Genomic DNA, 13,669 nt, shown 5'->3' with positions numbered 1-13,669 from the left:
GCCTCCAAAAATGAGATATTTAGGGAAATAACCCCATTTTTTTTTTAAGAATTAGTAAAGAAAAATGGGCTTTGTACTTTTAGCAAAACATTGGCCCATATTCTAGGAGTGAAAGGGTGTGGAAAGAGAAAAGACAGATGCAGAAATACAATCGTTGATGCTTTTCAGCCAGCTCTTCTCAACCATTAATTTTCTGTCATGTTTGCCTTACGTATTTTAACTTCTGCTCTTCTAGTGCCAGCTCCCTTACTCTGCCACTGCACAGCACACCTAACATGTCCAATTCCACATCCAGTATCTCTTATCACTGCCACAGTATAAATAAAGCAGCTTTATGACAACTGCCTGACACAGAAGTAATGCATGTGTCATCTATCTTGCTTGGTGGAGCTACCAGGTCCCACTGCAGCAAGGACCCTCCTCTGCACAGACTTCAATTGCCAAATCCCTCTTCCTGCATAGTGGGTGTTTGAATCAGTCCCGCTGTTTTCTTCAGGATTGCTTACTTACAGGGCTTGAACTGCACAGCTGACTCCAACAGCCTTGTTCAGCTTCCTGGTCCCAACACTGTGAGTTCACCAGAGAGAAGAGACTCCTTCCCTTCAGTAGTCTCCAGAGCCACACCTGCATTGAGAGCAGTTGCTAAATTCAGGAATGCAAAGATCACCAGGTGAGTATAACAGTGGCAAGTGTAAGCGAGATGCAATGAAGAAGCAATATTTATTGCAAGCAGAGAAAATATCCCCTTTAAATATTTCAGTTGACAGCTGGATCTAACATCACCCAGAACAGCTGGATGCGGGCACATCCTCACTGAAAAAAAAAAAAATGAACAGCTTCTCCCTCTCATTCCCTGCAATTCTCTGAAGGTCTCAAGGGTACCAGTCCCCCTGTTTCCCTACCTAGTTGTAGTTTGTCACAACATATCATGCACACGTGGCACAGCCACAGTTTGCTGATGGGATGATGTCAAGAGGATGTGACTGCTGGTGGCTGAATGGGCAGTCACCTGGGGGACGAGGAAAGAGAACAGGAGATGCAGATTGGCCAGGAGCTCGGGGAGAAGGGAGTTAGAAAAGAAACATGATAAGCAGAAAGTAAGTAATAATAAAGAAGTAAGCACAGCAAGAAAGCAAGACTAGGGAAAATATTTACCTCAAGTAGGAATGCAATGATCTTATTTTTAAAAAGACTCCCACAGTAGACCACGATGTATACATCTGCCAGTGCTGTGCACATTTACTCTACAAAGTGGGGTAAATGAGATCTGTCACAGAGCAAATACAGGGATAAAAATCAAACTTGCTGTACTTACTGATTTCAAATGACCTGGAAAAAGGGTCTGCTTCAGCAGCCAGGAATTATTGACAACCAGTTTGGAAGTCCCATATGGAGAATCACATGCACCAGAAATTGATGAATTATAGAGTTCTGGAGGAGTTGCTCTCGAGAACTGGAGAGGGGCTGACACACAAAGCTTGCTTCAATTCTCAGCACCTTAAATTAGCTGCAAAGCTTAATGGTTTAACAGAAATAATTAAGGATACTTCTCTCAAAATGAGGACTCTGGAACTGATCAGCTTTAATGGTACTGCATTGTGTTCAGTTTTTCTATGAAGACAGGTACACTGACTTTGCTGATTTCGGGTTGTCTTAGAGGATAATGAAAACAGTAGTATGCACACAGGAATCCTCTGCCTAGGAGAGAACTGTAGGTGAAAAACCAGAGACAAGGCACACCAATGGAATTAGGTATGCAGCCACACCACTGGACAGAACTACTTCACGAGCAGCTGCTTCAAGTCAGGCCTGAAGGGCAGAGAGCTGTACAGGGATGAGCTCATTGTATACCTGTGCCTGGACAGCATTTGCAGTCTCCCTCCTCTTACTAAAAACTGTACTCTTTAAATTAAAAACCAGAAAGAAAACAAATTCCAGAGAAGATACGGATTGCATGGTCTGAAAATTCTGCCCACAACACAGAAGACCGTCTTCTCCTCCCTCCTCTCATACCAGCTCATCTCTGTGACATTTTTCCACTTCATAGATCTCTTTCTTTATTGCTGGAAACACAAGGGCCTGCAAGCACAGTCACTGAGAGGCAGAGCTGGGAAACAGCCCCTGGGGGACTAGGCGAAAAACAGTTCCTGAAAAGCCTGCATACCAAGCCAGAGGCATCTTCTCATTGAGGTACAAAGCAAGCGAAGGCCTTATACTGACTGCAACTGCACGAGGGTTCTTGGCACCATCTAGTGCCAAGAAAAGACACTACGGAAATAATGCTAGAGAGGAGAGAGATTTGCAGTATGCTAGGACAATCTGCTTGGGTAGTGGGGACTGGCAGCACAAGAAGGCCAGAGCACTCATCATCTCCAGATGTTTGTGTACAGTGGATTTTTCCTTGTAGCACACTAATGAGGATATGCTATGTTAGCGAAGGGATGATGGTATCTGCCTGGAGCACGTTACCTGCTGCTATTAGAGGCAGCTCTGCTAGTACAGGTGGGGCTGTATGCACCAAGGAGCATACAGAGCCCCCCCACCATTCTGCCAGCAGCATGGAGATGGCTAATGACAGCTTTCAGAGTGCATACCAAAGTCTGGAACCCTCTGAGGAATCCTGAAACCCTGAGGTGCAAGTGAAGTTGCATCAGCCATAAGGTGATAAAGGTTCTCCTCAGACACAGGCAGCTGTGACAGGAAAATAGTGCAGCGTGAGTCAGGAAACCCACGAGAGTGGACTGAATTGGATTAAATCAGGGTGAGAAATGTGCAGGGATTGAGTTAGGTGAAAGAAAGGAATGAGAAGAGCAGGAAGAAGATCAGAAAGTGACTTGACTTGGATATATTGTCCAAGCAGCAAAAGACAAGGAGGATCCCAGACCTTTTGTGTGGTAAACCACTACTGTGCACAAACAAGTGGCAGCGATGCAGATTCTAGGAATGTTACAGGTGGAAACCAGAGCATAACTGCACAAACTACAATGATTTATTATTTTCAGACCCTGCAATGAATTAGAAGATGCAACATGGTGCTAAGAAATCAGGTAAGTTTTTACTAGATGTTCAGCTCACCATCCATCCCTTACTTCTGACATGAGCAGCTGCCATAAGGGTGCAGAGTCTAAAGCCCAATCAGAAAGAGTGCCATTGGTTGTGCTGAAAAATGGATTGGTCTTTCTGGAGTCCTCTTCCTGCCTCACTAAGCAGTAAAAGAATAGAGATGACACAAGTTAATATCAAGGCCACAGACTGTAGAAAAATGGATCTGACATAGAATGTAACTATCACTTATGAGCAAAGGAAAGTCATCAGGGTACATTACTCATCCACTTCCCTTCTCTCCTGTACAGCAAGAATAAACAGTTGCCAAAGTTATACAAAACAATCAGCATTTAAAACTAAACAAGGCTTCTTGTTCTTCAAGCTTTCCTGGAGCCACCCTGCTTCCTGTCCAGGCACATCGTCTTTCATCCTTTCTGAACATAGTCATCACCACCAAGCACATGGAACTGCAATGATACTGAGCCTAGAATGGAACTTCAAAGAGCTGTCACCTGGAAAAGGCTAGTGGCTTGTGATGCTGACAAATTGGGGCATGTGTGTTTTGGAAGGCTTCAAGCATCACTCCTGCCTGCAGACCTCAGAAAGCAAGTGAAGCAATCAATGAACTACCCAGGAGTAATGTTCTCAAATCAACCCAGCTCTTCACATTTCCTAGGGAAGCAAGCCAAAGACCATGCTGAGATCTTAACCACAGGGCCCAGCTACTCTGTGGACATGAAAGATGCCAAGGCAGTTTCCCAAAATGCAGGTGTTAGCTTTGGCTTCCTTGACCAGTGTTTACCTTCTTCTCCACTATTACAAAGCAGCCTTTCCATGAAGGTAAGGGATAGATTCCCAGGGAGATGTAGGTGCCTAATTCCAGTTTCACTGGGATTAAGAGCTGAATATCTTGATCTGGTCTACAGTGCTTCAGGATCCCTGTCAGGCAAGTGAGCGTGGAGGAGTACGAGGCCCATTCTACCCTGTCTTGAGACTCATGTTATCATTCACTCCATATAAAGCAGTTCTGAAAAGCTCCCATGCCAAAAATCCCCACTTACACCACAACATCATGATTTACATTCATTTTGCTAGGGTGCAAATGATAGCCTCTGGTGCAAGGAAGCAGTGGGGATCCTGACCTCGTGACAGTTAAATGAGAAATCACTGCAATGGCAATAGATCAGCAAATGTGGGTACAATCCTGACACACAATGCTCAGCACTGGCAGCATGCAGAACAGAGCAAGAGCATCCATTCTGCAGTCCTGTCTCCTTTAAGGACACGGACACATGCAGCTTTAAGTGCTTTAAGCAGCTAATTAGGGTGTCTTCCCCTCCTTTATCCCACAAGATGATAATTGCATTATAAAAATGAATATGTAACTAAGCAGAAACCACAGGAACGGTGATGGCAGAAAAGGAGATGGAACCGGCAGCAGTCTCACTCCAGTCACAGGTGGAAGCCCTCACATTAGAGGGACCAGCGCTCCAGTGCGGTTTCTGTAGCCGTGGGGAGGAAAACCTCGAAAAAGCCCCACATCATTTAGAGTCACAAGAGTCAGCGAATGGTTTAGTGCTTAAACAATCGATGTCAGGAAGAGAGAAGATCTGTGAGAGTGTCCGCCTCTTGCTCTCCGTGCATACATCTCCCCAGAACATCTACAGTCATCAGGGTAATTTAGAGAGGGGGAAAAAAAAAAATGAGAAAAAAACCAGACAGACTTGGCATGGCCTAACTGGGACTATCACTGTAATTGTGGAAGGAAGTGAGAACATATCAGCAGGGCCCTGGGGAGTAAGGAGCAAAGTAAAGGGGAATGGAGACTGCATTTGTGGGACCCTGCGAAGCTGAAGACGTGTCAGAGAGCAGCGCAGCGATGCCTGAGGGTGGAGCAGAGCTGAGGCACTTACATCCTCCTGAAACAGCAAAGAGCAGAGATCTCAGCTGCAAGCACAGCCTCGCTGCTCCCACTCTCCGTTTCCCTCAGTAGCCTGCAGCACAGATGACCAGGTATCTGGGCACAGCCCCGTACAGCCATGGCCCCCCTTTCAAATCTGAACAGCCGCAGGGATGAATACCTTCATGCTTTCAAAGAGGGAAGGGGGTACTCCTCCTTCCTGCTGCCAGTTCCTCACTGCCCCCTGTGCACAGGCAGCTTCTATTCTGCCGGTCCATTCTTCCAGATCCAGTGCATTATTATGAACCCTCCAGCACACACAGTTAATTAGGGAAAATATCCTTTCTAGCAATTTAAATGATTTTGGCATTTTCAGGAGGGCACATGTAATATTCAAATTACTTCCACTCTGCGCTGCCTTGTCTTGCCTGGCTCATCTTCCCAGGTGAATTTGTAGTCTCTGAAATGCTCTAATTTCCCACACAAGCCATGTCAAATATAATTTTGGTGCAAAGTTAGTAATTATACGTAACATCAGTCTGATGTTAAAAACACTGAAAAATTTAGCAAGAAGAGACGAATAGAGAGACACAAGTCTGAGACCAACGAACGAAAGGCGTGCGGCCCCCTTAGTATTTGTGCTCTTTAATTAATAATAGCATGTTTTCAGGAACTGAAAGGACGTGTTTCCCGAACTGACTGGAATTCACTTATGTCCCAATTACACTGTCTCAGCAAAGAACTTTGGTCAGGTCTCACTGAAGAGCTACAGCTAAACCAGAAGTAAAATCCAGGCTCCCCACTGACATCCATCACAGCTGCAAGAAGAGCAGAAATCTCAGCCTTGGGTTCAAACCCAGAGATTAGATTGTCTCCTCCTCCGCCACCTCTGCTGCAAAACCTCTCTGGAAGGAGTCAGATTTGCATCAGTGAGTCATCAAGGGTATGGATATGTATTAGAATATATGTAATTATAACTGCTGGCCCCAAAGTATTGGGCAAACAGTTTAACAGACTTGTTCCTTGGCTCCAAAGAGAAGAATTAACATGAAGACTGAATTATCTGACCCTATAATCAGCTCTTCCCCAAGGATGCCTGGTCTGCCTATTTAAAGGAGCGTCTCAACTCCGCTTGCTTTTTGACACCATTATCCCAGTACTCTGGCTATCAGTCAAATCCAGCTGAGAAACTCTGAATTAACCCATTCCACTCTAAAATTCGTGTCTGCTGGAACTCCTGGGAACCGCTGAGCAATTTATTCTGAACTTGTTCCCAGTAATCCATTCATGGTGCTAATGGTGTTAATACACTGTGGAAGGGAAAACTCAACTATTTAATCACTGCTGCAACAGTAGTTGCTGGCTCACAGGACAACCTGGACCCAAGCAGGTAAGGAAAATTTAATTTTGATCCCAAACTTATGACAATAGTCAGGAACCATAATATGTATGGAACCATGCATGTAAATGCAGTGCATTGACTCCAAAGGACCAAGTGAGAGCCACTGAATAGAAGCTGTTGTTTTAGATGAACAAGGTCTTACAAAAACAGATGAAGTCTCAAATCTGAAGCTCCTGCATTTGTATACAAATTCTGCTTTTATCACACACCACCTTACACATGCTTGTACACAGGAATTCAGGAGCAAGTCTTGAATTTCAGTCTCATTAGTGTTTAGTATTTCACACCCTTCTCCTACTTCAATCCCACATTACAGAAAAGGATGAGATCCCTTGTTTTGGAGAATGAACATTCCCTGGCTTTGTAGCTCACTCCACCTACTGCCTTCAAAGCAGTTCCAATTTCTTACACCCTTTTTCATTCTCTCGAGTTTGTGCTGCTCATTCCACAGTGGCTGGCTGTGCATAAACACACCACGCTCAGATCATATGGGCCAAAGAAAGCCAGAAACTTTCACAATAGCTTTGTAAAGAGATGAAAGAAGGTCTATGCATCTCCAAGCAAGAAATGAGCAGGACTGGCTTACAGATCCAGAAAGCAGAACCACAGTCCTGTTAAGGGCAACGTGAGTATCTATTGCAGGGAGAGGAGACAAAAGAAGGGGCCAGGCTGGAAAGGGGAAAGGTCTACAGAGGATTAAAATACATCATCTGAACCAACATACACTGACATTACCTAGACAGTGATATGTTTATTATGAGGTAAAGCAGAATCATAATCATAGAATGGCCTGGGTTGAAAAGGAGCACAGTGCTCATCCAGTTCCAACCCCCTGCTATGTGCAGGTCACCAACCAGCAGCCCAGGCTGCCCAGAGCCACATCCAGCCTGGCCTTGAATGCCTGCAGGGATGGGGCATCCACAGCCTCCTTGGGCAACCTGTTCCAGTGTGTCACCACCCTGAGTGAAAAACTTCCTCCTAAAATCTAACCTAAACCTCCCGTCTCAGTTTAAGACCAAACTAAAGTAAACATGACTATAATTGCCTATTGGAGCTTACTACATTTATAGATGTAGAGGCAAAACGAGACAAAACCAACTCAGAAGGGCAAACGTGGGTTGCTTGGTCTGTTTTTAAGACTTGCTGGGATCACTGTTAAGTCAGTAGGGATCCTTTAAGTTCTGCCAGCCTTTAAGGAAGCAGTTGTACACTATGTTGAGCCATCACTTTACACCCATATACTGCTTGCATCCTCAGAGAAAACTCCTAGGAGGCAGCTTCCTAACCTCTAAGAACAGCAGGATCTCATTGTATCCACTGAGATAACGTTCATTATTCAACCCATTACAGCACAACCTAAACAGTCACTGGCCTTGCCCATTGGCTAGAACATAAGATACATTCATATACTAAATAAAGAACCACGCAAGTAAATGCAGTCAATGTGAAGAATCTATTGAGTTGCTGCTCTTGAACATGTGTCCTTGGCACTGCTGGTTCTGGTACAAAATTCCTACCTCACTATTTTGTTGCTCACTCCATCCACTCCGAGTCACCATGGGCTGCTCACCAGGTACACCCACTGCCCACATCTCGCTGAGCTAAGAAAGCAGTTTTACTGAATATATTCCAGCCACGACAAAATGTTCACGTATAGCCCTTCATCAAATGCCTTCTACTACTGCCTCAGCTGTATCAAAATACTGCAGCATCAACAGGCACATCAGAAATAGCCCTTCTCTCCAAAATGCTTTTACTTCAGCTTACATAACTTATGCTCTACCCAGGAGTCACACCAGCATTCTAGTAGCATGGATACAAGGGCAGAATAAAGGCATGAAAAAGCTTGGAAAACCTTTAAGGATACGGAACCACAACTTCAGGAAAGTCATCGCAAACATCTTAAATCCAGGTTGAGCACAATGGGTCCAGTTCAGCACAATCATGGTCCTTGTCCAAAGCAGGAATGGCAGCACACCATGCCAATTTTGTAAGAATCTCATACTAGCATTTGGACTTTGTTCTCACTAGATCTGTGATGATTCGTACCTCATATTAACAGATCCTAGAAGTTGTTTTTTAAACCGTAAAATCTTCAGAGTCCATGACTTTATACTTTTGCACACTATCTGCTGACAAACAGTGCAAGGCTGAGATTTACAAAGCCCTGAAGACCCTTGGATAAAAGCAGCTTTACAAATGTAAACTGTGATTCTGCAGGGCTTCTCCTTCTTGGTTTTAAACGACAATATGCAAAACACAGAAGAATAGGAAAAAAGATGACGTGACTTCCAAGTTCCTGAGTGCTGCGCAGCTCTCCTTGCCATTTTGAGTCAGATCTGCCTTTGTATCCAATGGCAGGCCAGGATGTGCTGAGTTAGTTGGATGAATAAACAGTTCCTTCACTGCCATGGCAATGGTGCAAACAGACTGGCAGACAATGTGCCAAAGGAAATTGTCATAAATCACCAATTGGTCAATTCTGTTCAGTTTCCAAGCAAAGGTTATGCAAGCTGGTAGGAAAGTGACTCACCAAGGAACCAATTTTCATTTTCTTCAGAAAAATAAAACATTTTCTCTAGAGCTAAAGCTGTGTTTTGCAGATTTAGTCTTCAACTTCAGACGTTTCTCCTTCACAGTATGAAAGACTCTTACTTCCACAGAGTTCCACTATTCCCAGTGTAGTTTAAACTCTGCCAGGATATTAGAAACAAAGGGTGAGCAACATCCCAGCCCTCAGATCACTTTCATCTGTTTCTTAGGAAGCAGTCAGACCCAGCCTGGACAAACTTCCTCACTTTCACAGGTATTCCTTACCAAGCATTCTGCAGGGTGACTGCAAGGTGAGCTAAGAACATGGGATATGTTTCCAAAGACCACTCTGCTGTCCAGCTACTTCCAGGAAACAATCTTTACAAACGTGCAGCATTTCTTGATGTTCCACTGATGCACCAGGATAGTTTTCCCTCTTGCAAACAGAAATGCCTATGGTGCTCACGCCTGTGAACTTATTCAGCTTGTGACCAAGACACCAACTTGTGAACTTTCTAACCTCTCCTTCATACTAAGCAAAGAACATCCATGCTAAACACCACGCAGACACCACCACTACCAAAATGAAATCCAGCTTTTTCTTTCACAGCTACTTTGGATTTGTGGGCTACATTCATTGAAGAGTCTGGGAAAGGGGGAGGAGGAAATTCTGCTCTGTCAGATGAGAAGCTGCTCCCTTGGCCTGCTTTGTAAGGTACCCATTTGACTACACTCTCCCATGCGTGGTCTGTTACTGCTTGGGGTGGCCAGCTAACAAAACTCTTCTGCAAACCTTTCTGAGTCCTGTCAACACTGCATCTCATCTGGTTTAATGTAAACCAGAAACTCACCCTCCATCCCCAGAAGGGGTCAGATACAGTTGTAAACCATGAGAGTGCTGACAGGGGCTTCAGCAATATGCTCCTGTTGTATCATTAGGTCCATATTCACTGCATCTCCTGCTCCTCCTGGATGCTATCTAGGTTCATTCTGATGCCAGAGACATTCTGCAGGCAGTCAGAGGCTTCTTCCTAATTCACACAATTACAGTATGCCCCATCCCTCCCTGTAAACTTCACATTTGCACCATGCTAAGACAGCATAGAACCATCCAGTCAAAAAACTGGAGCATGTCCTTCATCCATCCCATGCTCAGATGGCACAATTGAGAATGAAACTCTTCCTGATAAGCCCTTATCGATTTGCCAGCTGATGGGGACATGCAAAAAGACAGAATTATTTTCTAGATTAAGCAGACCTTTGGTCTGTACCAAAGACAACAAAAGTCAGCAGAAAAACAGTGATGGATTTTGGTGGATACTGACCACAGGAGCAGGCTCTGTACCAACAGCAGAAAAGCAACAGTTTCACCCACAAATATTCACAATTAACAGATGAAAGCTGGCAATAGTATTTGCATGATAAGGGGAGCCAGTCCTTTAAAAATTAAGCCTGTGCTAGTATCAGACCACGAGAAATTTCCATGGCTTCCTTATAAAACAGACTGATCTCCTTTATGCGCTTTCCCACCCAGCCTAATAACTGTTCCACCAAAGCCAGTGGTAGGGAGGCAAACAGTTGGGAAAGGGATTTTGCCTGTTACAAATGTCCGCTGGTCTGGCACAAAATAAAGGAGACACTGATCGTTGTCTTCAAAGCCTCAAAGAACATAATGCTAGCAGAAGTTAATTCTGGATTCCTTGCTTAGAGAGTACGAAGGAAGAGAGCAAGTGCCAAGGGAAAAACTGATTTCCCGTCATTTCATTATTACCAGAATCAAATAAGCAAAAAAAACCTCACACAACAGGCTTTTATAATCATGAGATCTGGAAATGAATGAATACATTGGATCACTTTGTACTGACTTGACTTCAGAGCCTTTACAGCGACATAATTTCAAACTTCTCTTGCAGACCATTGCTGTCAGAATTTGCCTTTGATTCATGTAAGTTTAGAAAAAAGGAAAACACCTCATCTAATCACCGGACTCCACAGAAAATGCCCATCCAGATCAACTGCACACTCTTCACTGTCTCCTGAGGTCTGAAGACAAGATATTAAGTACGGGGTCGGAATTAGGCACAGAAGAGCTGAGATGCAGCCACAGTGACTTGCATTTCAGGTTTTGATACCTAAAATGGACTTTACAGCATGTTACCATCATTCTACGTTTTAATACAACTGAACTAAGACTCAGAATGAAAATTGAGTGCACCTTCAGCCAGCACTGCTTACTCACAAGTTAGGCTACAGCCTAACGTATGGCTAACTCAAGGAGTGTGGCTGTTCAACAAAGGACCCAGCTCGAAGTCTTCCTGCTTCAGCAGGTGATGAGACAGCTAAATTTGGGACACGTTAGTGGTTGTGACTATGAAACAGCAGAACGGTCTCCTATCCTGCTGCTGAAACCCAGCTCTGACACCCAGCCAGCCTGTTACCAGCATGATGTAATCCAGCAGCATCTCATCAACTGCTGCCACCCTCTGCCTTCCCCCACCCTCAACACTGGAGGATATGTCAGAGCAAAAACATCTCTGCATTTCTGATCTCCCTGGGGTCACATCTGTTTTGAGTCAGACCTCCCATTTGGTTCCAATCCACTGATTTCCTGCTACTGTCCATGAAAAAGAGTGCGACTCTGTGGCTTCCCCTGGGTGTAATGGTCTAATCTGTACCTTGTTGTGCACTGTAGAAGGGAGGGGGAAATCAGAGCTACTTGGGAGCAGATTTCTCTTCTCTTATGATTGCATCCTGTTCTTATGCAAAGCACCTTTATTCTTGCTTGCAGTGGCAGCCCCAGATGTCCTGGTGCCCTCCCCATCTCATCCATATTTCTCCGGCCTCCTAATTGAATCCATCCCTGGCTGGGACAGGCTTTCCTCATTATGATGAGCTGGATCCAATCTACTTCCTCCCCTCCATCTCCCAGTCTTTCCTTGTGAACACAGCACAGAGCTTCTGTGAGCAGATGACTGCACCAGTGAACTGTTCTTGCAGCTACTGTAATGCTGCTCAGGAGGTTGACAGAGCAGGAAAGCCCCAGACAGGTACAAGGTGGTGAAGGCATCTTCTTTGCCAAGCTTCCAGCTGAAGTCAAGGCTCACTTTAGTCCTTAGAAATAATAGTTATTAGAATGTATGGCTTTTAAAGCCACTTATCTAAAACATCAGGGTTTTGCAGTTGGTGAAGTAGCCCAGGAGTTCTCACAAGACCAGTGGCAGAATCCAGGAGTTTAACAGGTCTCTTCCATCTTCATCTGATGCACTACCCACAAAGTGACACTTTCTTCCTGTAGTACACCAGTGCCTCTGAGCAAAGTTTCTTCTGTGCCCTGAACAAGGTAGGGCAGCAGGTACAGAACAAGTTGTTTTTCACCCTTATACACTCCCTGAAGATCACAGTAGAATCAGTCCCCTTACCTTCTTTATCCTTTGGCACATTACCTAAAATAGTGCAGCACAGATTGCCCTGTACAATACATACAGACACCCAAGATTTCTTTGAATGCTTTAATTAGGGAAGAAGGAGTAATATTGTAGTATTAAGACAGTGAAGATGACTCTACCGTGAAGTTACATTAGTCTGGGCAGAGCATTACATTATACGTTGGCTTTGGTAACTTAACTGGCTTGCCTACAGCTAGCTAGCTTATCATTACATGGCACTGTATTAGCGTGTGCAGGCACAGCCATGACTTACATCAGGGTAAGTAAATGCAGAGAAAGCTGAGGCACAAAGACTTAGCTGTACTGACTTCCAGGCAAGTCCTCAAGTGTGTTGCAAGGAGAACTAGTACTGCAAACTTCCCAAGTGACACTGCTTTAACTACTAATCCACTCTCCTACTGCAATAAGCATATCTGGATTTCATCAGAGCCTTGATATGATTTAAAAAACAAACAAACCTGAATCTTTGGAAAAAAATATCCAGGACAAAGCCTCTGATCTAGAGGCTTTTCTACACCTTTGGTAGCGAAAGATGCTGCTATCACTGTCACTGGAAAAGATCTTAAGGCAATAGCACAAGCAATGATCTACAGGGCAAATGCATGTTTGTTATGCAATAATTTGGATCCACAGAGGAATTCCATATGTGACCTCCCCTCTGGTGACTAGAAGTTCCCACCTTGGCAGTGATCCTGGAGCCCTATGCCTACAGGCTCAGCAGCATGCAAAGGGAGGGTGGACGCTGGAGGAGTAATGGGATCGTCAGCCGCCGAGGCTGCTGCTTGGCACGCCGACAATGTTTGTTTGCACCTCTTTGAAGATGAGAGATGAAAGTGGCGCCCACATGGGCTGCCTTTGATTAGCTTCTTATTTTTAACATTGCAGCTGCGATTATTTTTCTTTTTCTTGAAGCATTTCTTCCCCAGCACTAGAAACTCTGAGGTTCCCTTCTCTAGGGAGGTTCAACTTCAAGGAAACATAACAAAGAGAAGTGTGAATGTAAAGGAGACTGGACAACTCAGGGCCAAGGGGGATTTATGTCATTTTATTTTTAATTTTACTTCCATTTTTTTCCCCAATCCCCCATCCTCTACGGGTCTCAGAAAGAAAATACTTGTTTACTTCTTTTTTAATAGGGAAAATAAATGAGTCCTGGGATTGTACAGAGCTGTCATGAAGAGGAAAATGTCTAATGGTTCAATTCCCAGCTCTGTCACTGAACCACTCTGGGACTCGGGGAAAAGTCAGTTTGCCCATCTGTAAAATGGGATTTATAATGCGTTGCCTCTCGTGGGTATCGAAGGAGTACAAGCACCACTGATGGAATGCTTCATGCACCTTGGA

General features: G+C 44.4%; 1 protein-coding gene across 8 annotated transcripts in view; it reads right to left on the bottom strand.

Annotated features, from left to right (window-relative positions):
- Positions 1-13,669, bottom strand: part of CASZ1 (castor zinc finger 1) — a 241,600-nt gene that overhangs the window by 213,430 nt on the left and 14,501 nt on the right. For 7 of the 8 annotated variants that reach the window (XM_090123276.1, XM_090123268.1, XM_090123272.1 and 4 more), the window contains one exon: positions 511-624. The exons of the other annotated variant lie outside the window; for it this stretch is intronic. The gene's annotated coding sequence lies outside the window, so the exon portion shown is untranslated. The remainder of the gene's footprint in view (positions 1-510; positions 625-13,669) is intronic. 8 annotated transcript variants of the gene reach the window in all.

The sequence above is a fragment of the Phasianus colchicus genome, chromosome 22 (genome assembly GCF_987193195.1).
Source record: "Phasianus colchicus chromosome 22, bPhaCol1.hap1.1, whole genome shotgun sequence".
Taxonomy (NCBI): Eukaryota; Metazoa; Chordata; class Aves; order Galliformes; family Phasianidae; genus Phasianus; species Phasianus colchicus.
The sequence above is the reverse complement of the archived record's forward strand: the minus strand, read 5'-3'. Positions and strand labels throughout refer to the sequence as shown.